At 40.4% G+C, this 26,480-nt stretch overlaps 1 long non-coding RNA gene across 1 annotated transcript in view; it reads left to right on the forward strand.

Annotated features, from left to right (window-relative positions):
* The window catches only part of LOC139592872 (uncharacterized), a 102,721-nt gene extending 76,611 nt beyond the window's left edge, over positions 1 to 26,110 (forward strand). Inside the window, exon 2 of the long non-coding RNA XR_011680135.1 lies at positions 26,063 to 26,110. This is a non-coding gene — a long non-coding RNA (uncharacterized lncRNA). The remainder of the gene's footprint in view (positions 1 to 26,062) is intronic.
* The last annotated feature ends 370 nt before the right edge of the window (positions 26,111 to 26,480 follow it).

Genomic DNA, 26,480 nt, shown 5'->3' on the forward strand with positions numbered 1-26,480 from the left:
TGCAGCTACTACGCTCTATTCAGAGCTGGGACCAAGGGGCATCAGGCAAGGAACTCCCTAGAGAGCTTTGGCTTTAGTGGGGAGAATTCAGTGTATCATGGGTTGATGTTTCACAGGATGAACCATATGAGTTCAAAACAACGCCATCAGTTTCAGGGGATTAGCTTGGGCAAGATATTAAATAAATATATAAACATTCACTATTTCTGAATCACTTTTTTTTAAGGAGAAATTTTGGTTTGTTTTTTTTTTTTTTTTTAAGAGAATATCCAAAGTAGGGCCACAAAAATGGAGAAGAGCTTTGAGAGGAAGCCTTGTGAGGAGCAGCTGAGGTCACTGGGTCTGTTCAGCCTGAAGGAGACTGAGGGGAGAGCTCACTGCAGTCTGCAACTTCCTTGAGAGGGGAAAAGGAGAGGCAGGGACTGATCTCTTTGTGGTGACCAATGACTGGATCCAAGGGAATGGCCTGAGTTGTGTCAGTTTAGATTGGATATTAGGAAAAGGTTCTTTCACCCAGAGGGTGGTTGGGCACTGGAACAGGTTCCCCAGGGAAGTGGTCACAGCACCCAGCCTGACAGAGCTCAAGAACCATCTGTACAATGATCTCAGGCACCATGGTGTGACTCTTGGGGTCTCCTGTGCAAGGCAAGGAGTTGGACTCAATTATCCTTGTGGGTCTCTTCCAATTCAGGATATTCTGTGATCCTATGATTTGTGTTTTGATTTGGGAACAGAAATGAATGTTGAAATATTAGAATTTCTAGAATGTCATGTCATGTAAATAAATTGTGTCCTGTTTCAGTTCCTTCTGATGGGAACTGTTCACTAGTAACCAATGAGAAGCTCTGCTGAATTTTGCTGAAATGGGAGGACAGACATTATGTCTGTTCCTACCACCCATCACAAAGTGACTTTGTAACTTTTGGGCCAAGTTGAAATGCCAGTGTGTGAGCTGCAGCATCTAAGCACAGAGGTACTTCCTATCCTTGCACTTCTGCTAAAACAGGTGATGCCTCCAGAAAAGGACCAAAGCAGAAATGCCAGGGGAAAGTAGTTCCTTTGGCCATCTCAGCACATGAAGTTCCTGCGCTTGCTGTACTGCTGAACTTGCATTCCAGGAGACACATATGATCCCCTCACATGAAAGCTATTGCCAAAATATTTCCGTGGTTGGCCTTTGGTTTTGCAACACAGATTTCTTCGCCCTCTCCTCACCTGGTAGTGTGTGAGTTTTTGTTCCCTGACATCTGGCAGAACTCTGTGATATGTAAGTGTGATTGAGCACTAATAAAAGAGGAATTTAGGCTTGAGTTTGTGTGGGCATTCCAGTATTTAGCTTTTAATTTCTGCACCAATGTTTGGAATGAGCTAAAAATGCTTCCAATATGAAAACAAAATATACTTGACAATTTTTTATTAATTCACTGAGAATAAGAGTATCCTTTCTATATTTATAAGCTATCATGACTTGCTGAAGTGGCACTGTTAATGATAATGATAATTATCTGCATATAAGATTAACTGAGCAGTCAGAGTTTATTTCAGTGCTGAATCACTTTTCTATAGGCCACCTTGTGAACCATGTTTCTTTTCCTTAGCTGATTATTCTTCTCAATATATTTTACTGTGGTTTTTTACAAATAAAGTAAAAAAACTCCTTGATTTGAACACTCACATATCAGCTGATCAGTCAAAATGACTAAAACCAAAAATGAGATCATATGTTCCAAGAAGTTTTATATTTTATAATTTATTTCCATTATATTTTTTAAAAATGTAATTTTTGAAAGTATTTATAAGGATAACTTTTGGGGGATAAAAACTAAAATGGGCTACTTCAATCTCATAAGCCATTTGCTATTAATATTTTTGAAGCAGCAATCAGTCCTGTGAGAACTGTAGAGTGTATTGAGAGACCTTAAAGGACAGTTTGACAGAAAAGCAAAATAATGTTTCTTTCCTACTGGGACCTTTAGCCACAAGCTGAGCCCAAAGTAGTGTCAATAAGCTGATCTTCGAGCTGGATTGAAACTTCAGACTTCTGTAAGTCCACCATTTGAATATTAATGAAATAACAAAAACAAATAATGAAACTAAAACTGGTGTTGTTCCTGCACCAGGCAATACTTGCAATTAGTGAAAAAAGGGAGCATTTTAATTATATGAAGATCTTCTGCATTATGAATTTCAGCCTTTGATATAATCTGTGTCTAAGGACAGCACTGGAAAAATTCCCTCTCTGTTTCAATGTCTGATTGAAGTGAATTCTCAAAACACTGTCTTTTGTGAGTTCCATTAGAGGCTGAGATTCCCAAAGAAACAATTGTGTCCAGCACTCAAAGGCCTGTGCTCCAGAGAACATGTCTTTGAACAAAGCAAGGTACATGCAGATACTGAGATACGGAGATCCCTCTCGTGAGTGTTTCCCACCAAGGTGGGAAGATAATCTAGATGCTGTTTCACCTGGAAATGCCACCAGCACTTGAACAGCACAAGTTTCTCAAGAAAGGGCATCAGTATTCTGAGGAACCCCATGAATGAAAGAGAACAGCACATTACTATAAACTTTACTTAATAGCATGAGTATTTAAACCTCTATTTTTTCTGCAGTAAAACTGTTATTATCTGAACTCTCCATCTTGATTCCAAATATCTGGATTTTATCAAACTCACTCATTTTTGAGAAATTACAAAATAACGAAATCCATTTAGAAGGAGACAAGGAATATAATCCTTCAGGAAAGTTATAGTTCCCTTTAAAAACCTGGAATGAGGCACCGATCTCCAGTGCCAGATTGCAACAATGGCAAAGGAAAAAGTCATCAAGGAAAATGCTGACTTCATATCACACCTGATGGTAACAAACCCAGCTGCAGTTTCAAGCAGGGGAACAGTACTTCTCCCTCATCACTTTAAAGTCTGATCTGTTTTAAAGGTCCTGCTAAATTTGACAGTTTAAAGGGACATTAAATGGAATTGCTCCTTGTACCTTGTGTTATGCTTTAGCTCTGGAAGGAAAAACTCGGCAGTTTTGCTGAAGTGGTGCCAGGAGTGCGGCAATGTGCGCTATGCGTGATCATCCATTTGGGACAGGAGCAGGATGGTCACTTGCACAGACCTTTTATAGCCATCTGAAGATCAAATGACCTGCTGTGGTTCTAATCAGGGCTCAGCTCGGCAGGAACTGCCAAAAGGAAAAGGCCAAAGGAGAGAGAGAATTCAAAGCTCACATCATAACAGCAATCAAGTGGGGCCATAGTTACAGGCAAACCACAGAAATGAACAGGGTAAAAGAATTATCCAGCTATCACAGGCACATTAATGCTGGTCGCATTCCAAAGCACTCATTACAGCACTCCAGTGTGGCTCTCTGTACAGCTGGTCAAATAATGCTCATCAAATAAATGATTTGACAAATTTTGCAGAGTTTCAAAAATAAATTATCCAAAAAATGTGCTTTTTAAATTATTCCCACAGCTGTAGTCTTGCAAGTCTAGAAATATGTTCAAACTCTCCTCTTTCCCTGAGCTTTCTCGCTCTCTTCATTTTCTTAATTCATGCTCCCCAGTTGTACCTTCTGAGCAGCCCTGTTAAAATCTCTGGGTGCACATTGCAGCCTTTCTAAGAAACATGGCCCAGTTCTCCTGTGCACCCCTAAATTTTAATAATAAATCAGCATGTCAGTGCACATGACAAAGCCCAGAACCACACCAGTTTCTCCCAGACAATTTAGGCATCCAGTGGCACTTCACCAGCACTCCACTGCAGTTAAGGGCACCATGTTGGTTTACACTGTGTGAGGATCTGCTCCATCATCACCATGACTCAGGGCAAGGCACATTTTAGAAAGGGTCCTGCTTACTTGCCTGCCTGAGTGTGGTTCTCTGTTGTCTGCTACACTGGGATTTGTTAGTAAGTACAATTCTGCAAATTTGTATTTTCCCATGAAAATCTCATTTAAATAAACAACTGAAAACCAGAGCATATATTTATTGACTGTAATGGATTAAAAAAAATAAAATTACTGGAGCCAGGAAAATGGATTTTTATACATAACAATGCATTCTGAGTGCTTGTCCCAAAGAAGTATGAAAGACCAGTTCAGCAATTTTTTTCTAGTTTTTCTGCGTGGCTTCAAATGATAACTGTGTTAATACAGCCAAGGTGGTACAGTCATCCCTGAATGCTAGACCCAGCTGTTGATTCAGTTCTCCACAGCTCTTGTTTGAAGGCCTTTCAGGCAAGAAACATGTAGGCCAAAGTTTTTCTTTTTTTCACTAGCATAAGGAACAAAGACAAAACAACAGAAAGAGAATTTATTCAACAGAATTAATTTTCCTAGTCCTGCTGGACCAACTCGTTCAACAGTATAAGCATACATTTAATCAACAAAAATAAGTCAGTGTAGAAACTATTCAAAACTGTGCAGATAAAATTATTACTTTTTTTATTTTGTTGGCAGATTTGAAGACCATTTGCAAGAGGTCCCAGATACCTGGCAGATCAGGTCCTGTTCCTGCTTCTGGCCAAAGCTCCCTCCTCCTGAACAGTGAGATTATTGGTCGATAGAGGGAGGCTTCTGACCACGGGAAGCAGGAGCCTGGCCAGGACCCAGGTCAGGCTGCAGAATTTTTCTGTCTGATGAAAAGTGAATGTTCAGTCTTGCCACTTTTAGAAACAAATGCAGTACATATATATTTGGAAAGGCATGGGGTTTTTTTGTTTATTTGAGGGGGTGGTTGTTTTGTTGCTGTTTTTAAGTAATAATACTTTTTGTGGTGCATTCATTTAGAAAATCAAGCCAAACTTAACATTTCCTCACAGGAAAGGGAGAGCATAATGTTTTTTATCACTTACTCACTACAGTCATGATAACAAGGGATGTACAAACATCATGGTTATTAGCAGAATTATATAATATCACATTTAGAAGGAAATTATCACTTCACTGCTGTCCACTAAAAATATATATCCAATACATGTGAAACACAGGAATACAAGCCTCTCAAAATTTCTCATATATTTTTGACTATTTATTTTTCTAAGCTTGACAAAGTTCTTGTGGCTAAAAGATGACAATGGAGAGACGTGCACTATTTCTTTAAATCCGGAGCAGGAAAAAGTCACCTGCAATAGTCAGCCTAGAGAGTAACTTTGGAGATAGATCAATTTTCCTTAATCTAATAAAGTTGAGAGGCAGCAGGAGGGTGCTTGTACTGATTCATATCATTCTGGTAGTTCAAACCCTTCACAAATACTCTTATCAAAATGAGTGTTAAGCAATGTTGCAGTTTCACTGGGAAATTAAGTTGTAGATTGCTCTTACGATTAGGACAGGAAGAGTAGTGTGTGCCAAAGGAAGCTGTGTTGGTGATTTTAAGTACATGACCAGTTTCTATTTGCTAGGATCTGGACAAAGATGTGCCACCAGTTTGCTCCATAAAAGCAATTAAAATGTGTATCTAAAATGGTACCATGATGTCAAAAGCAGAAGCAAAAAAAAAAAAAAACAAAAAAAAAAAAAAAAAAAAAAACCAAAACATTTTGACCTTTCTAATTCTGTATGTATTGATGTACTGCAAAAGTTCTTAAAAATCTCACACATTTTACATTTCTTTCTCTTTCCTCAGTTGTGTATTTTTTCACCTTTATAGAAATGGATTTAAAAGCCACTTTTATTACCCCAGAAGGAGCTTTCAATTGTATCAGAATATTTAGTCTTTAAAACATGAGAGAGGGAGGGAAAAGGAAAAAAAGATCTAGGAGTGAGAGAGGCCAGAAAGCACCAGACTGTTATTTTACAGATGCAGGATAACCATCTATTTCTATTTTTATAGGCCAGTCCTGAAACACAAAGGACATGCTTCCATCTTATGAGTTTGCAGATTGGGACTGTCAGACTTGAAGATTCAAAGGCTGCAGCCCTTTTGGATGGCTCTCTCATCTTACTGTCCACATACACAAACCAGTTGTACAAGGGATAATTAAGCCTGGGCTTGAGTGTAGCTGTCATGAAACCTCAGGAGTAGGTTCCGAGAAGCTGAGGGATGATGGAGCTGGGCCTGTTCTGTGGCCTCCATGCAGCATCCTGCAATGTTTGTGGTGCTTCTCAGCTAAGTCACTGCAGGTATAACAGCTGCTGCTGCAGCTTCATGGGTGAGGAAAGCTGGGAATAGCTTCCCTTTCCTAAGTCACCTACACAAGTCCTAAGGGAAACTCAGAGAACAGGGCTGAAAACACACTTATTTGGGGCAATAAAGGAGTCAACAGGAAAACAAGGCAAAAAAAATGTTGAAGACAAATGTTGAAGACAAACAAAGCAGACTAGGTATAAGCAAGATGCTAGAGATGTTGTTAGGGAAGCAGACCCCACCAAGATTCTAAAAGGGCTGAGAGAGAAGTGAGGAAGAAACTAAATAAAGAGGAAGCAACTTAAAGACCTATCAGAAGGCAGGGTGTCACAGAAAATGTGCTGTAAGAATGTCTGAGTGGGTGCATAAGAATATTGGACCAACATTGAAGAGGATGAAAGTGAAAAGAAATATAAGTTCAAAACATCACTAGAGGAACCAGGGATGTCATTCAACATAAGGACTGGGCATCAATGAAGGAGAAAGAGGTAGACAGATAAAAAATTCAGAGAAAGAAATTAGAGAGATTAGAGACAGAGCAAGAAGGAGATTCATCAACAACACTCATCCAGGATCCTTAGTGCAGCAGCTGAGTCAGGCTTTTCATAAGGGGAAATCCTTGGTCTCAGTGGCAGGGAGTAGAACCATAAAAAGATCACAAGGTCTAAACAAGCATTTTAACAATCAAGCAGGGATTTGAGAGGAAGCAAACAGAGAAGAGGGAAGAGGCATAAAGCAGGACAGACTAAGCCAAGGAGAAGGAGAGGCTGTAGGGAGAGCTTGGTATTTAGAATCTGCATATTTCTTCCTTAAAGTGATGAGGCAATTTATTTTGGAGAGGTTTATGCTGCGTGGAGGGCAAAGGGGCTGTAGACAATCTGTCTCATGCAAGTTACAATTGAGCCATTGGTGTCAGGTGGCACAGGAAGAGTTAACTTGAAGTCCCACCAAGTGGCAGTACAGCTGCTGAAATGCATCTGTCAACAGAACTATTACTGTCATCAGATCAGCACAATGTCCTTGACCCTGGAGGTCAACTGCAAGGCATTAGCTGCTACACAGACAGAGCTGTCATGCTCCTGTGGGAACCCAAAGGTTACAAGACCAATTGGACCAGCCCCAAAAGCAAAACCATCCTTCCTCATCCAATAGAGGTGCAGGTGGAGCGGTGTGACAGAGTTCCTCCAGTGCCCTTTCCCTTTGGAAACCTAGATTTAAACATTCCCTTTCAAACAGGCAAGGAGAGGGACTCTGCTTATTGCCTTTCATAGTCCCCATTTTTGCACTTCACTAAACCATTGTGTGGTTTGTTGGGTGCAAAGCCTGCACTAGACATTGAATGGCTGAAGGCTGGAACGGGGTGGAAAGTAGATTTCTCAGGGGAAATGGCAGGAGTGAGGAGTGGAGAGGTTTGGGGAAAATAAATAGCATGGGATGGAGGTTTTAGGACTGCAAGAGTGAAGAGTTGCAGGACAGGACTAAGATGTCTGTGTTTTCAACCATAAGGAGTTGAACACAGGGGTTAAAAACTCCTTTTTTAAGTAACTGGTGGCAATCACATTGACTTCAGCAATGTTTTATATTATTTGTTTACAGTAAAATCTACTGTAGACTACTGTAAATCTACTGTAAAGTTTTACTGAGTGAAATCTCAGTTCAAGTTCTTGGCTGTCATAGAGGCAGAGGGCTCTTAATGTCACATTTCTCTGAAGGGATGTGAAGTCTTAAAGCTAAGATTTCATTAGTGAACAATTTCATTAAATCTCCTCCGCTGATATATATAGACACATAATCCAGTGCTGTTCAATTTTCAAGCCTGGCAATTTCAATGCAGCTTAACTGAAATATTATCTAAATTGCATTTTTAAACAGGTGATTGGCAGTGAAATGGCAGCAATTCCCTCAATAGTAGAATATGGCAGCATGTAAGGGAGATGAGAAAAGGCAGAGGAAGGAGAGAATGAGGACAGAAAAGGTCAAAGGGAAAAGGAAAATAATCAGCTTTTTTTTTTTTAAATTTGGTAAAGTGATTGTAAACTGTTAGTCTCAGAGCACATTTTTCAGTTTGTGCAGGTGCCTCTCCTCATGCTCTTCCAGCTTACCTCCCCCCAAGTGTGTTTTTTTCTTTTGAGACAGCCCCCACTAGCAAGACATATATGTGTTACTTAAACCAGGCACAGCCTCCCACTATGTGCCAAGCAGGGAGAGGGCTCTGCCCTTTTGTTCATCTTCAGGTTCTGCAAATCCTGAAGCACTCGCGAAGTCAGCTCAGCCCTCACAGCAGGTGGAAGCTCCCAGCCCGCAGCAGCTGTGAACAGACTTGATCTTCAGGTTTTCACACACAGTCCTCAACCTCCCCTGCCCAAGCTTTCTTTCCCTGCTTTTTTTTTTTTTTTTTTTTAATGCAGAAAGCAGTAACCCTTTGGCCCAGCTAGCCCCCCGCTATCAGATTCCAACAGAGGAATTCTGGGCATGAAGCTTCACAGAGCAAACAGGTCTCCCGCCTTCTCTAAATGTCTCCCTCTCCCTCTCTCCCTCCCTCTCTGTTGCTGGGAATCCACCCTTACCCAGTGCACCAGGGATGATATTTTTGAATTGTGTTTATTTGTTGGCACCCTGGTGTGAAAGCGTTTCCCATCAACTCCATATTAATCTTGTCAGCAGTTTGTGAACATTTTCCTCTCTGCCCTAAGCAGTCCATGACTTTTGGGTTTCTTGCTCTCTTCCATTCCCACTTCTCATTGTATTTAAAGAGAAAATAATCTTCCTGGTTTTTGTTAAAGTGACTTCAATCATGTCAAAATAGTAAGACAGGGATTGTTTTAGCCTTAGGAAAAGTGAAGTTAGAAAAGTTCTAAATTGGCTTTTAGAAAAACATAGATGGGGATGCAGGTACCTGGTCTTTGCATGTTCAGATGATCATTAAAAATCCTCAGTCATTTGTGCTTGTACTCATTGCAACCTATGCTAGGTTTTCCTTATCTTGAAAACTCCAGGGTCACTGCAAACACAAAAAAGTGTATAACTTGAAAATTTTGAGTCCATTACCTATATTCATTGATACAGCCTTTTGTTCATTATACCCATCAATACATTCATACTTCTTTTACTTGATTACCCAAACAAGCCTGGGCATTTTTTGCAATCCCAGATTCATGATCCCTATTTCTTGGGTGCATTGTGATTTTTATTTCAGTGTTATTTTGAAGAACTGAATTGAGAATATTTGCACTGAACAGTATTCCTCAGGAAAAGGCACTACTAAAATTTCTCTTACTGATGATACAATATTGGGAAAGGATGGGAACATTGCATATTGGGAATTATAAAAAAGGTAACTGAGAGCACCCATCACACAGGGACATATCCATCTCCCCTACCCCCATCAGAGAGGAAGGTGGTCTCCCCACCTCACTGGAAGACTGGAACTAGCAGAAACCCTGTACCTGTTATGCTCGAGAAGATTCAGATGTCCAGATGGGTCCTGGAGCCATTACCAGAACACCCAGCTATATCTAGGATGGGTAGTGCCAGCTTGAAATAAGCTCTGGCTGATTAAAAGTGGAACTGCTTGCTTATACATCACCCCAGGCTGTATTTACCATCTTATTTTCCTTGCTAAATAGCCCAGCCAAATGCAGAGCTTCAGACCTTCTGGTTCCTCTATGGTAAGAGACCCATGTATTTGGAAAACTCAGCACATGCAGTCTCATCCTTCCAGATCTAAAACACAGATGGGCATAATTCAGAGAGGCCTCTGAACTATGCCCATCTGTGAGCTAACTAAAAGTCTTCTGTAGCTGTTTGGCATTCATATGATGGTAGTAACTCTCAGCCTTTCCACCTGCATTAGAGTGTGACCTTTGTGGGGACTCAGCCACTGTGCCATTACAATTCATGCTTTCATTACTTCACAAGCAGATCACTGTTATGTACCAGGGAGGGGCTGATACTTGAAGTAAATTCCATACAGATGGGAGTGGGAAGTATTATTTGCCTTCTAAAGGAGCATCTCCCTGAGATAATGTGTCCCTACAGCCCTAGGATTTGTACCACATGCCTATTAGGCTCCAACTTTCTCTTTTTGACCCAAAATAGGTAGAACCAATATGCATAAAACATCCCCTCTTCCCAGGATCCTGTCCTCACTGAAGCTAGGGATGGCTGACAAATCCAGACCCAGAATCTCCATATCAATCATATCATATCATATCATATCATATCATAATCATAATCATATCATAATCATATCAGAATCATATCAATCATACAATATCTTTTCTTCTTTGTGGTGTCCAAAATTCCCCAGATCTGTCAGCCTTTTTGATACACCATATAAATTGTTTATATGACCAGTGTTTCAGGAAAAGGATCGGCTATAGAATAGAAGGCAAAGAATAAGCTTTTATCTATGTGAAGGAAAGTGGATAGTGGTTTGAATTTATTGTGTTGGGTTATCTGAGCAAGAATACTTTGTGATGCTGGCTGACAGATGTTTTGTAAGAATTTGATAAGTACCTTATCAATGCTGTATTCAGAATTCTATTGTTAAAAAGCATTTCACAGTAGGCAAACAGATTATGATCCCAAACAGAGAGGCCAATGACTTGACTGCAAAATTAGCAACCTGCTTCCTGTGGACTGAAAGTCACTCTGATTTTCTCTTTGACAGCCAGGTTTTTCTACCACACTGTGGAGCTGTCTGCTTCAAGGTAGTTTCTGCCTCCCTTCAAATACCAAGAGAAAGATTGTGCTAAGCACTGAAAAGTGCAGCAAGGTGAGTAATCTTGTACTGGTTAAAGATTAGAAATGCAACAGGCAGAGGGCATGTGACCCTTTAGATGCTTTAAATTCAACTAATTCCATAACTCAGCCTCCTCCTGCAAGATTTCATTAGCAAGGAAGATTTAATTTGCTTCCTGTCTGAATACTCATCTCCTTGTTCTGCTAACAGAGCTACATATTTCCATTCTGAGTTCTGATAGCACCTCTGCTACCAAATTTACATCAGATGCAAGTGTGCCACTTTGTTTTTTATGTCAGCATCACCCTGGCTGGGACTAATGTGGCTTTGTGTGCCACAGGGCTGCAGCTTTTTCTTTTATTTCTGCCAATGAGTCCTGCATAAAAGGTTTTGCCAAAGTCTAAAAACGTGCAAAACTGATGACATAATTGTGGGAGAGTCTACAGAATATGAAGCAGGATTAGGATACTATCAACAAATCAGAATTTAAGTATTGTTCCACTGGGCAAGGAGTGTTTTCAATTAATTTGTAATTAAATAAGGGAAGCAATTTAGTGAACTCAGAGAGATATTCCAGCAAACGGTTTATCTCATCAGTCTGAACCACACATTCCTCCAGAACAGGATCATTGTTTAGATCTTGGGCATGTTATATGATCTGACCTATAGGAGTAATTCAATAAAACATCAATATTTTCCTTCTATTAACCCTCAGTGTCATGCTGAATGGAGAGAGCTGCCTCTGCCTCCCTTCACAGTCCCCATTAGATCTGTACCCACTCTAACTGGTTGGACAGGTGTTATCACTAAGCAGCCTGGGGCTTTCAAACCAGACACATTCTCCAGCCAATTTGCAGCAGCACTGATGTGTGGAGGAATGGAGATGAAGCAACGGAGGGACAAACAGAGGACAGAGAAGGATGAAGGGGAAACACACACTGCTTTCACAGTGGAAAACATAGTGTCAGTGAAGAGATTTCCAACTGACAAGATTTGCTATTTTTCTCTCAAAATATTCTTTATAAAATCCTTTTTCAATTAGACCCAGAAGTATAAGGTAGTTTAAGAGGACCTGAGAAAAGATGAGCAATTCCAGATGGAGTTCTATGCATTAATATATTCAGGCAGGCAGAGCAGGGATTTGTTGATTGTTTAAAGGGCTTAGTGCAACAGCTGGGCACATTTTGTGTATGACCAAAAGTAAGAGACACAAGTGAATGCTGATGTCCAGACATCTGGCCTTATAGCTATTGTTCTTGGCTTTTTCTCTTTTTTTTCATAGCCAGAATTATTCCATTAAGTAGACTGAGGGGGGAATGAAAATTATTACATGAGAGAGGAGCCAATATAAGAGATTTAGGAGATAATTAAAAGGCAGAGTAAGAAAGAAAAACAAAATGAGGTGCAAAGTGAGCATAAGGAGATACAGCAGGAGACGAAACAGGTACAGAACTGAAGAATAAAAATGTTGGGGACAGGGAATTAGAGAAAGGATTGAATGAAGTAGTAGGAGACAACACGGGCAGAGGAGTAAAAAGAGGACCATAATAACCATATGCTGTTAAAGACTTATTGAAAACTGCTGCTAAAGAAATGAAGACATAGACACATTTGGGATAGATTTTTTTCCCTTTTCAGGTCTCCACTCACTTTTCCTTCTCCTCTCCCTCTCTGTTCCTAGCCTTCCCTGCCTGGTCATGGTCATATTCATGGTAAGACACTTGTTCAGAAAATTAACTTAAAAAAAAAAAAAAAGAAAGAAAAGAAAAAATAATTTATAGGCATTTTTTTCTCATATTGATCATATTCTGAGATATATATTTTTTTAAGTTGTAATAGTATTAATGTTCAAAGGAAAATATAGTCCTATCAGAAAGAATGGCTTTTGAGTCAGGACTGTTCCTCATTTTCTCATTGTGAAAACTATCAAAGCTTGGCCAAGTTCAAAGGTCACATTTTTATATGGGCAGGTCAGAGCTGTGCATGTGAAGTCACTGAGGATTTTGTGCATTCCCTGCATGCATAACAAGTCAAGTAAGTTGCTTCTTATAGTTAATAGTTGCTCCTGTAGTTAATTGTGGTAGGACAGACTCCCCTCAGGACTGTGATGATCTGCTACTGGCAATCAGAGAAAATGGTGGAGAAGACCTACTGAGTGGAAACAGATGTGGAGGGGAGAGGGAAGAGGGAAGGAATAAAACCTAGCTGATACTGAGCAGGAAATTGATGGAATACTCAGGACAGGAATCTGAGTAAAAGGGAAGGCCACATTCAGAAGAGTAGAGGAGGAGGCATCTGAAAAGAAAAGACTTGGGGAGAAGGATGGAGTCACAAGCTATTTGGAAACCTGTCAGATGAAGAGGTGTGGCAGGAGAGAGATTAATTCTAGAAAGAGTTGTGTGCAAGGTAAAAGAGTTGGTCTACATAGAGCCCGAGGCTGGAGAGGGAGCAGAGCATACAGAAGACAGAAAAAAGAGTGAACACCAAGGGAGATTGAAGATTCTGAGAAGCTGGAGTGGGACAGAGCAACAGAGAGTGAGAAACACAGGTAGGGAGAAATTACTGTAAACTCAGCATGGAAGAGAAACACTGATCAGTGAACTACTCAATGCTAGTGACACAAATCAGAGAAAGGGGTCAGAGACAAGCTGAGCCAAGAACCTGGGGCAGGCATGGGGGAGAAGGGATTGAACTTCAATATATACCTATGAACAGGAAAAAGGAAGAACTGCAGCAAGGTTCAGGGAACCAAGATGGAACACAAGGATCACAGCATGTTTGGAGATGGCAGAGGGGATCCACTGTGATCACAGTCCCCATGGGAGCAAAGTCTGCATCTCACCATTCCTCTGCTGCCACACATTCTCTCCAAAATCCAATAGTTTGGGGTAGTACAAATTGTATGACCTCATCTCTTTTTCATGCTCCTTCACCACCACATAGCAAACCTCTGCTGTTACCAGTTGTTTCATTAGCTCAAGTGGGGCTTCAGAAAGTGACCTTAAGTTATCAGTTGTTAAGGATGTCAGTGTGATCCTACATAACTGGTTTATTTTTCCTTGAGCTCACCTTTCCTCTTTGAGGCCTAGGAACATAATTCAGAAAAATATTTTAAGACAATACTATTGAACTGTTAAGGTCAAAGACTCTTAAGTTGTTAAAAATAAGCACAGCATTGTGAGGTATGTATCAGGTCAAAAGTATGAGGTTATGCTACTGTATGAATTTAACCCTGTTTTTCATACAGTTTATCCTGTCATGTTGTATTAATTTCTATTTTGTATCTAACAGTGAACTCAATCTCCAGCTTGATTTTTAGTACGCTGAGACACAGTGTTCAAAATACCTAGAAATGGTTCCAAACAAAAAATATTTGTCTGCATCCTTCTTCAGCTACACACCTTGCAAAGAAAATTACTATGACAGGAAACATAACTTCCAGAGGTCCTCTCTTTCTTTAGAAAGTTCTCCTTTCCTACTCCAGCAGCTGTAGTTCATCCTGCCCCTCTAAAGCTCCTTGAGGTAGGTCCCTTTAAGCTATGGAGTGGCCTTGGTAATTTAAAGTTAAATACTGCTTGAAAAATCAGATCATATTTTCCCATTTCCATTTAGCGATGGGTCCTCATCTAAGTGTGACTCAAGTTTCTCTGCCCACTCCTGAAACAATTGTGTGCTGTTATGTCTTATTTAACTCAGAAATCTGAAAAGAGATTGCTTTCCTCCTGGAGAGACCAGGCAGGACTGGGTTACAAAACAACACAAACCTATGGGCACATAAGAATTGACTTGGTTGTGGTGCTGTGGTTTTGTATTTACAGTCTGCCCAACTACAAGCATGGAACACAGCCACAGACTTGGCTTGTTCATCTTTGTTTTGGTTGCACCAACACCTATAAATGAAACAAAAAACCCAGAAAAGGATTTCTGATCTTAACCACTGCTGAGCCTTTGCCCAGCTGTACAACTTCTGGCTTTCCCTCATATAATTATGGAAGGACCAGAAGCTCAATCCTCATATTTGAACCTTCCCCTCTGCAGAAGGGAAAACAGTAGTTCTTATGAGAAGCCAAACAATACAGATGATAGGGCCACAAGAAGCCATTGTGATCATCTGCTCCAGTCTCCTGCATAAGGCATAGGGCTTCCTTCAATTATCTTATCTTTGAGTTATAGTGTCTATTACAGGATAATAAAACATTCAGTTTTGCCTGTTCCACATTAAATACATGCTGCCTTGTTTCCAGTCTGAACCAGTCTTGAGTTTTACCCACTGCAGAATATCAGGAGTTTGTTAGCTGCACTGAAGAGGTCTACAGTGAAGAGACCTGGTCCTCAGTTTGCCTTACCTGTCACACTTGAATGACAGGATAACTCCACTGAATGGTGTCATCTCAGTAGTGCGGCTCCAAAAAAACCATGGACTTGAACACCAGTCATCAATGACCCCCTGGCTCCTTACAGAGCATTACAGAGCATTGCTGAGAGAGACCATTCCTTTCAAAGCCCATGGGGATTCATAGCAGGAAAGACGCTATGACTTTCAAAACACTGAAAATTGTTTATAATTGATGTGGTCACTTATAAATAGCTCCCACTTGATGTCATGTGGCCAGCTTAATTAAGTAGTGCAGAGCATGTGCGGTCACTCACCTCAGATAGAAAAATCTGTATTGGGCCTTCACCCTAATGTGAATTTCCTGACCTGACAGATGGGGATTGAGTGTCTGTTTATGCCAAGAGGAGTTTGCTAACATTATTCCTCTAATTACTAATTATACCAGTGAAAGGGGCTTTACGGCCAGAGTCCTGGATACGTGAAACTTGATCATCAGAGATTTGCAGGAAAGATGGAAGATTGATGGGTGACATCAAACAGCTGACAAGGAGGCCAAGGCAGCCAGACGGACAGCAGCTGCTCCAAGGGGCTTTGGGGGGTGGGAGGGGGCAGCTGCTCAGGGGGGACAGGGGTCTGTGGGGGAGCAGCACTAAGGAGAACAAGCCATTTTAAAATTTTGCACCCCCCTGTCATTTCAGATATGAATGGGTCTAATCTCCTTGGGCTTGAAGCTGCCTGGGAGAGTGCGTCCCCCAACAGGTGCTAAGGCAAGGGCAGAGCAGCGGGGCTGAAGGCAGTCGCTGCTGCAGAGGGGCACCAGCTTCAGCTGCAGCACAGGGCTCCATAGGACACTGTGAAAAGTGGATCGAAGAGGAGGTGGAGGATGTAAAACAGCTCCTCTGGGCCTCAGGTTTTTCAGATCCAAGCCTGAATCTCAGTGTGTCTATTCCCTGAGGCCCCAGGAAACCTGTCCCAGTCAGCTACAGAGTGAGGCCAAGGACACTGTGAAAAGCTCCCTTGCACGGCAGTTTCCTTCTCTGAAAGAGACAGAGCTTGCATAATATCATCAAGCTGCATCAACACCTCTTTAAGGGACCAGACCTAAATCATCCTGGTGGTCTGTGTCTCAAAGGTGGCATCAGCATGTCGCCTGATTTTATGAAAGATATTTGGGCAGGGCTGGTCTGTGCTTCCTCTGCCCTGCCAGCATCTGGTGGGCTGGTGACTGGTACTGCACCACAGGGCTTGTACAAGTTCAGCCTCCAGGGATCCTGCCATAGTGTACTTTATGTGGTCTGCAAACTACTGGTTTTCTTAGCATTCTTGGGAATCACAGGGATCGGCTGCCAGAGCTTCCCCTACATGCTGTGTTGCCTAAACTTCAGCTTTCCCCAGCTGCAGCCACCCTGCCTGTGGAGACTCTGTGAAGACATGGAGACTCCCACCCCAACAGGATCCTTCTGCTGGAGGAGTTAAACCACCATCTTGAATGATATTCCCTGAGTGGACACATAAGTCCTCGTGCTCGCACAGCTACTCCTGTCCCCACCATGAAGAGGATTAATTATCATAGCCCACATCACTACATTAGCAAGCCAAAGCCCATATCCTGCCCAAACCCTCTACTGTACAAACCAAGCAGAGGGACCACTGGAAACACATAAACTGGGAGTCTACTGAGAAGCTGAGAGAAAACAGCTTTCACTGCCCTGGAGAAGTGGGCATCTGGCTGATTTGTATAATGTTAATTAAAAATCTATCCTTGAAAAGGGACAAGTGCTTGGTTTTGCATTCCACAAATATGAAGGAAGTATGGAAAAAAACAGTGAACTCTCCTTATGAAAATTGGGTTTTGTACAATGTAACAGAACACAGTAGCATTAGCATAGGGATGAGTAGATCTGTGATATTAGAAACTTTTCCACTAGTACAGTAAGCTGAATTTCAAAGTGGTATCATACACAGTGTACATCAAAACATAAATAAACTCTACTGCCATCTAGCCAATAATCGAGGTCTCTACCATAAGATCTGTCTCAGGTAACAAGTCAACCTTTCACAAGATTTGTTAGAATATTTTCATAATTTGGAGCATTTTCCAAAGGTCTAGGTCATGAGTGTGAGTCTGAAACAAGCAAATGGTAAGATAGGAAATACTGTAGTTTCATGATTCAGCATGTACACAGATCCCACTGTTTCTGCTCCAGGTGAAATGCAGAGGTTAACTCTGTAACATGTATACCTGTTCCTGAAGGATGGTATCCCTACTGATGTTTGCTTTCCTATGTTTGTACTTTTCATAGATACAAAGTACTGAGCATATGTTAGCTTAGAGAACAGTCTTGCTCTTCCACTGCTATCAACAATCTCTCCTGAGTTTTGCAGCTCCAGCTTTACAAATGCATACTGAACCACACTGAAAATATGGGTATTTAACATTACAACTAGCTTTGCTTTGTCTTGTTCTTTCTTTCTTAAATGTATGTTTTAGACATACTATGGTACAAAAGTGTCTTATGCACTTAGAAAAAAACACTCAAAAAACACCACCTCAGATTCTCATACATAACTCAGAAAGCAGCTGGGCAAAATATGTCAAATTTGATCTTTATCAGGCTGATAAGCTAGTCTTTTAAAAAGTCTGATGCAAGTGAGTTCCAGGGCTTCCCATCTAGGTTAGGAGCCTTTTAAAATGCGATTAAAATATTCTATTTCCCCACTGACTTGAGGAAAATAATGGATTAAAGTGTGTGCATAATGTTTCTTCCTTTCAACAATTCTTTAAATTCTAAATAGATAAGTGAAGGTTTAGATACCAGCATGGGAGGATGGGCAAATGAATGGGTTAAGGCAGGTGAAGACATCTCAGTTTAAAAAGACATTGAACACATAGCATTGTCTCAAATGGTAATATTGCCATGCCTCCTCACTTGTTGCGTATTTGCATTAAGAGAATTTGAATTATTTTCTTCCAGCTTCAAATGCCTGCCTTTAGTGTATTCTCACACTTCACCATACTTCAAGCTGTACAGACTGCTTTGTTTGTGTGTTGGAGCAGTGATGCAGTGGCTCCCAGGGTTCTGAGCCCTGTCACTCCTTTGTTTTCTCCATTTGCCTTCGCATCACTTCTATAGATAAAATCAGGATCAGGAATATACCCATTCTTTCAGAAGATCACTCTGTTCCTGGCTAGTTGATGAAATATCAATGATGATCAAACGAAACCTCGACGAATGCCTCCCAAAGGCTAAGCTGCATCATCAATAGTCCTTTATCTTGAACACTTGGGGGAAAAAATTGGTTTATGGCACTGTGAAGCCTTCAACCATTTTTACATGTTCTGAAAAGCAAAAAAGGACAGTGCTTTCTACAGGGCACTCCACTGTTCTTGGCAGGAAAGATCTCCAAGTCTCTGATTTGAACAGGATCCCAGTACATGTAGTGAATCAACTGACTAACATTTCCTTAAAATCTATTAGAACCACTGGATGAGAAGTGCTGAAAATCATACCTACTGCATGTTCATAATCCACTCATTCTGGGCAGAAAAGAAGAGTAATCCTCCTCCGTCTGCCCTGTTTTTTCCCTATCAGACAGCACTCTGATCAGAGGCAAGGATACCTCCGGTGATCCAGGGCATGTGGGCAAAGATGAGCAAGGCAGGTACAAGAGCTCAGGTCGCTCAAGGTGTCTGGGGAGCTCAGTGCCTACAGATCTGGGCTTCAGCCTCTTGTTCAAAGCATCTAGAATTACCTGAACTCTGATGGCAAGGTCTGAATGAGGTAAGTGCTGAGCTTTAGTAGTCAATAATTTCCTTACTTCAGAACTGATAGCTTTTCCCACAGCGAACTTAGTGCCCCCAAACAACCAACAGAGATATATTTGCTCCAGCTTGGAATCTCAAGTACTGAGCTCCAGAAAGTAACACAAAGTGCTGATTGTGCCTTTTGTGCAAAAGCTGTTATGATCTCCAAAGTATGATTCCATCACCTCTGAAACGAAAACCACTCTAGGAGTGATTCATTTTCAGAGTAGTCTTTTATTCCACCCAAACTCTCACACTTTTTGGTGGCAAAGTTCTGTCTTTGTAGTGTTGTCTAAACAACATTACACTAGAAGACTTTCAATTTCAGTTAATTAACCTTCTGTTCTGAAAGTCAATATTTGCTGTTACAAAATAAAAAAAAAATTAAAAGATCAATTAAATCTTGCAAATGTTAGCTGTTTGTCTAAATGAAAACCAGACAAGCTGCAGCTCATTGATCCACACTGGTAGTAATGGTACTCAAGGTTTACTAGTGAGGGTTTGCAGTAAAAATAACTAATTTGTCAGTGTTTTCTTTAAATTATTATTGTTTAGTCATCAGAGGATTTTGTGGGATGACAAAGAAAAGCAAAGATAATTCAAGGCAAGTGAAAAAATATGTTTTCACCAAAAAAAGCTTTCTATTGGCATGTAACTTATATTTTAGAGAAAACTAAGAAGTCTGCTTTCTTTCATTTTGCTCACAGTCCTCATTTGACATACCCAATGACTAACACAATGACATTACAACATTTACATAATCCAAGCCTAAGTGTGCAGTTGAGAATTAGACTTTAGACGCTGTAGCTAGTACATTGGGCCAAACTGCTGAGCTCAACTGTTTATCTCAAATCTAGCCACATTATTTTCAAATGCTGACTACTACCTCTCTTAAAAATCACTGGATACAAAAGTAAATACTAAGGATGCATGATCTGAAAGCACTGGCACAAGCAAGTCAATGCATCTGGAGCATGGCCAGATGTTAGTTATGCACTACCTTTTCCATTAATGTCCCTCCATATCTTGCATCCCTGCCACAGTAAATGTTTTGCTTTGTCTGAAGTAATGAGATGGAGAGAGATGGAAAAAAGCCTGCTTTTTCATTTTGACTAATCTTAATGTGAGTTAAGGAATTTGACTGATGGGAATTAGTGCTAACACAGTTTGTTAACTAAGAAAAGTGTTAATTAGAAATGCTTTTGAACTCAATCTCTGCAATGATATAATATAAAAATTTGCCACATTTCATTTGTTTAAAGCTTACTGAATCCATATGAATGGCTGGTCATGGCAGAAGCTATCCAAAGTTGATGATAAAGCATTACCAAATCTTTCTAACTTTTATTTATTATACAGCATCTGTCAGTAATAAGTGGAGATTTTACATTAAAGCAAGTGTTACCATCTCATAGAGATGAAAATACTGTTTCTCTTTCCTAAAATTATTTAATTTGATTTTTAAATAAATAGTTCTCTGAGAATTAAATCACTCTGACAGAGCCTTGGTTTTGCAGTGATTTGCAGAAAAAGAGACACCATAAATTATTTCAACTTCCCATATTGTTAAGACTTGCTAAAATCTTGCACAAAGGATACATATGTGGACTTTGGTGGGGCAGAAAACTGTTCTTTTTCGTGGTTATTTCACATAACTGCATAGTGTCCTTCCAAAGAACCTGAAGAATGCTACTCCCTTACAGATAATTCCACAAAGGTAAGCCACATTTCATAGTACTTCCAACTCTCATTGTCTTGGTAGGATGGTGCAAGATGAGGCCCTGGCAGGCAGAGACTGCCAATAGCCTGCTCATCTCCATCACCTGGTTCTCACCATACTTTTCCTAGTAACAGGGGCTACAACAGTTGCAGATGGCACTGTACAGGCTCAGGGCTACATCCTGATGCCCTTAGGAGTAAGCAAAATCTGGAATTACACAGACTTTCTACAGGAGGGCTCACAAATTTTAGGCTTTGAACTACCCTGCAACAGCCCTACCAGCTATTGCAGAAGCCAGCCTTTCCATGTTCTTTTATTTCATTTAATTGCCTGGGAAATGGAGGTAGTGGGGTGCCCAGTAAAGAACAAGAGAGGAGGCATTCCAGCACAGCTGATGAGGAAGAAGACCACACCTGCACAAATATGTTAATTGGAGCACTGTGCTTGGAGTTCACAGGATGGGGTTCTTGGCGGGTGTAGCTCAGATCACATGGACCAGCTGTGTCTAGAAGCAAGGACTGGCAGAAGAGAAGTGCTGGTGAAAGATGAGCTCCTGCTGGGCAATACTGGATTTGATTCTTTATGGTCCCACAGTGTGCAGTCCAGCTTGAAATCTGGAGATGCAGGATAAGAAAAGCTGGTGAAATAGGATTGAGGCAGGTGGGGAAGAGAGAAGCACAGGATGGCTTCTAGTCTGCAGTTTGGAGACAGTAGCTGTCCTTCAGGGTTATGAAAGAGTAAAGGATTTAGTGGGTGACACTGTGAGGCACGATAGTGTTTTGTGATATAGCCCTTGGACCGGGAAGTTTAGTCATGGCTGTTCTATAAAGCACATTTCAGGCACTGAAATGACTGAGAGCCAAAATGGAGCAGGAAATAGTCATTACTCCATGTGCTTCTTTCCAAAATGTACTCACTGAACCAGATCTACTGGGGGGTGTATATGCTTAGGAAAATGGTTTAGAAAGAAAAATAAAGTCAAAGCAACAGTTTCAGCATAGTCTATAATGTGGCAATTTAGTTATTCTGCCATTAGACATCACCTTAAGAAAATCCAGCTAAAAACTAAAAGTTCACTGAATGAGACTACCAAGGCCAAAGAAGTTTAGCCCTAGCCATTAAGTTACTCCAATTCTAGTACAGCTTACACTTATTTTTAAAAGTAATATCTTGTTTTAAAAAAAAATAAACACACATCTTTCCACCTCTTTTCATCAATATTTTTATTGCAAACTCTGGCATACAGCTCAAGTCTGTTTACCCTCTATGGTGCTAATGTTTGTTTTTAATGGATTAGAAACCTTTTTTTTTTGCACCAGTAATGGCATAATATTTCAAATCCTACTTATTTAGACTTTGCTTTGTTTGGCTGTTGAGAAATGTTAGCAGTTAGTGCTCAGCACTACTGTGCAAGTCACCCTTTCTGGATGGTGGTAGAAGTAAGGACTATCTACTGAAGCAGATCTCCATGAAAGACTTTCTAACCTTAGGGAAACTACTCCTTTTGTGCCAAAAGAAAGCATGCAATGATGCAGGATTTGAAAATGCTGGAGAATTGAGTGGAGAAGGGGAGTGTGGCTTTCTGGAAGACTGGGAGAATGTTTTCTTTGGATTTCTTCCTTTAGGGAGAAATATAACTTCTGATCTGTTTTGGAAAGGATCAGGAATAAAACCTGAGATACCTGAATCTGGATTTTTTTTTGCTGGCTGATAGCACTGATCTACTTCCAAAATCCAGTTACCTAGAGACAGTAGAACTACAATACCAAATGCAGGAATCTTTCTTTAAAGAGACTGTTGCACAGCATCCAGCTGGAATTTGGAAGTCATTTTACCGACAGATGATAATGGATTTCATTCTGAGCTTTGCCAGGAATCCTTATGCCATTTGCTACAGAGAGGAAAAAACATTCTCCTTGCATATGCATGCATGTGGGAGAGCAGACTAAGAAAGCATCTTTTCCAAAATTAAATACAGGGCCTTGCAAGTTTTGAGATTTTTTCCTGGTAAAACAAAGCTGGTACAGACTTTTAAATGTAAACATATTTATATACAGAAAGCTTGATATGTTCTGTATGTTATAGTGGTGATAAACAACAGAGGCTACAAACACTTATAACTCAGCGTGGCTGGAAACATTTGAGTGAAGAGAAAAAAACACTGACTGGCCAGGCACCCACTAAATGCAAGAGCTGGAGGGAGAAATGAATATCTACAACTTGCTTTGCTTTTGGCATGTTATTGGATGGACCAGTTAAATAGGTAAGGCCCAGAGTGTGCAGAGAGTGGCCCAGCACTGGAGGGCAGGCCCTGCCATGTGGTGGATGGAGTTGTCTGAATTGCATTGTCTTTACAATCCAGCTGTTCCCTTTCTCTCTAACCATCCTTGCAAGTTCTCACAGCTCAGCAAACATCTAGCAACCCTTATTTTATCAGGAAGGCCCATTACAGTCTGGGAAGGAGAGGTTGTTTTATTATCTCATGATTAGAACTCAGCCTAATGAAGAAGTTACTGATCTTTGGCACTAGAAAAGTAAGAGCACCATGTCATATTCAGAAGGGGAATGTGTTAATATATTTACACTTGGCTTAACCTTTACCCCTTTCAGGGCACATGCACTTACAATTTACTCATGTAGAAATAACCTTTCTAGATCCTAAAGCCAAAACAGATACTTGGTCCACATCCACAGGGCCAATTCAGCCCATGTGGGAAGCTTTATGCAAATTACATAAACAAATTTAGAGACTAAGAAATAAATTATAAAGAATCATTTGGTGGCCAGAGCAGCAACTGTAGGCAAAGACCTCCTGCATCCAGCTTGGTATGTGAGAGTTCAGGGAGGCTTTGGTAACACATGCTATAGCTGTCAAATCTGTGTAACTTGTGAGACACTTGTGTCCTGGGGGGTTGCAAACTTCAAGCAAAAGCTGTTCCCAGCCCAGATGCTGCAGCGCTATGAAACTGGAAAGGAAAGCAAAATGAGTTTTATGTTCCTCCCTTTCTTCCTTTCTGAGGGGAAAAAGGACTGAACAGTGTTCTCTTGGGGGGGTGGGGGGGTTAAGGGGGAGGAAGTGTGCTTTTTTCTTTTTTCTTAATACCTTTCTTCTTCTTTTAGAAATATAAGGAGGATGAAAGGCTGTTTCCTTAGCAGTGCTGAGGGCCATGTTAGCTCTTCTAGACAACTTTCCTAGCCAGTTTTCTAAAACAGAAACAGCTTTCTGAAGCCATAATTCAGGAAGCCTCCCTGTTTCAGCAACATTTAAATCTTATGAAAGCAGTATAAAGCAATTAAGTGTTTTCTTAAGGACTTAAGCAAAGAGATTCTGCTTACTTCCCAACTAAAGCTGAGAAGGTGATGGTTCTTACTGAAAAGATCATTTTTTCCAAATAATTTTCAAGAATTTAAAATAAGCACATTTTTAAAACAAAACAAGCAGGATTAAAATTAATTCCCCTCTCAGATAATCAGGCTTTAATTAATAAGAATCAAAACCTTTACTGGTTCTTTAGTCAGCCATAGTCTTTCAGAAAATATCAAGTAGAGAAAAACTGACATGTACAACTAGTAATGCCTTTCCACTCCCCACACTTTACTGAAGAACGAGAAAGTGCAAATGTTCTTTAATTTGCCCTAAAAGAAAAGACAACCAATATTCCTTCTCTTCCTGAAGGAGATAAAGAGTATACCTCATTTTTAAACACTGCTTCTATACTACTATGAAAAGTAGTAGTATAGAGTGTGGGCATGCAGACATGTTTTTGTGCCTAGTTACTCCACAGTACACTACAGTACTGGTACTCCAGTATTAACCATGCATGCTTTCTTACCCTGCTGTATAAACTCACAACACACAGGCTTGTTAACCTGTCTCCCAGGGAGAAGTGAGCTACACTTTATTTACACAGAGCATTATTCAGAGTTGCAAGTGTACTGTAAATTCATGTCTTAAGTTACTCCACACATGTATTCACAAGTGGTGTTTTTTAATAAGCCAAAAAATTAAATGATGATCTTGGCATTTTTGGGTTGCCACTCTCCCTGAAAATCTCACCATAAATATTCCTGTCACACACAAAGTCATCACAGATAGTCCCATTAACTCTTGCCCTAGACTAAATTTCACTTCTTGGAAATGTCCAGCGTACATCTAGACATTCCTGTTTTCTCTGAAGGTACCCCAAACTGCATACTGTCTCTCTGAATCTGAAATTTGCCTATTCCTCTAAGACGCTCATCAGTATAGCTGAATTACATTCAGGTTTGCTAATACAAGTTTTGAGATTGCAGCAGCTTCATATTTTAGTTACCAGAAGGAAGCTGCAGTTTTTCAGATGGCTCAGCTGCAAAACATGCAGCTGGATGTTGTGCAGTCCAGACCATTTGGAGGAAACAAAGGCTGTAGTTTCCTAGTATTTCTGATTTTTCTGTCTGTTTCACAATTTAACCAAGAGGGTTTCAGTGATCTGGTTCACAGCTTGGCCTACAGGCATCTTTGGCAGCAAACAGAATGGACAGGGACAAGCAGCCAAACAGGACATGTCTTCAGCTGACTTCACTGATGGATAACCCATTTTATACACTACAACCCTTTTTAATAGAGCATAAATACAATTACTTCCTCTCCTTTGTTTGTGAGAGTGGTGGAGGTAATTTTAAATGAACCAGTATAAAGTCCTAGTGATCAGCAGTCCTACTTCAGTTGGACTTGGTATCTGCCAGAGCAGCCAACAACAAACAAGTTATCAAGATGCATTTACTAATGTGGTAAGCAGAACAAAACCATTTCCTTCAAATAGTCCTCATGCATCAACCCACAGTAGATATAAACAGGCCAGCTAATGGTTCTCACAGCTACTCTGTGTTCTCAGAGCTGTTGGCTGGCTAACATCAGTCTCTCTGGTTTTTAACTTTTCAATGATCTGAGCACACAGATACAGGTATGGGCATACTTAAACACTTATCATTTCCCACCAAATTCACAGTAATGCACATTACAGCCATACCATCGAGATCTGGGTGCACAACCCTCTCCTGTTGCTCCTCCCGAAATTTATATTTATTCCTGAAAACTGAGCCATGAAAAATCTGAAGGGTGGTTCATATTTAGGATATTTAGCAACATTATCTGTGCATTCAACCCCAAACCTCTCTATTGTTCTGCTGCATCAGCTGCTACATCAGATCCTGCCCCATTTCTCTTTTCCATACTCTTGTCAGTGCACCTCTGCAGGCACAGGCTGTGTATCCAAGACTTTAGTGAAGAATAAGGATATGGTGGGAATGTCATGCAGTCTGTTTCTTTGAACAGACTGAAGTTAAGCCTGATTTTTTTTTTTTTTTTTTTTTTTTTTTTTTTTTTTTTTTTTTTTTTTTGTGGACAATAAAAGAAAACCTCAAAAAGAGAAAAAATGGATACCAGCCAAGAGATGGGTTGGGGGAAATGTTAATGGATGTTGGCAAATCTACTGTGCAGCTTTCCCATGTTAACAACTGTATCACTATTTAGAAATGCTGGGAAGATACCTTTCTGCAAATTAAAAAGATGAGAGATTTGCCTGTTTCATCCCCTATGAAGCTAAATTCCTATTCCTTAACTAAAGCTGCATAATGAAAGGTGTTTTATACAGCACACACACCAGGTCAGTATCATCCCAGAATGAAATCCTGACTAAGGCACTAACACACCGCACAGCAGGGTTTTAAGCTCTGACGAAAATAAAATAAAGATTTGGAGGCTC

Source organism: Agelaius tricolor, unplaced genomic scaffold (genome assembly GCF_023055355.1).
Source record: "Agelaius tricolor isolate 1412-34295 unplaced genomic scaffold, bAgeTri1.0.p SCAF_9, whole genome shotgun sequence".
In the NCBI taxonomy this organism is placed as follows: Eukaryota; Metazoa; Chordata; class Aves; order Passeriformes; family Icteridae; genus Agelaius; species Agelaius tricolor.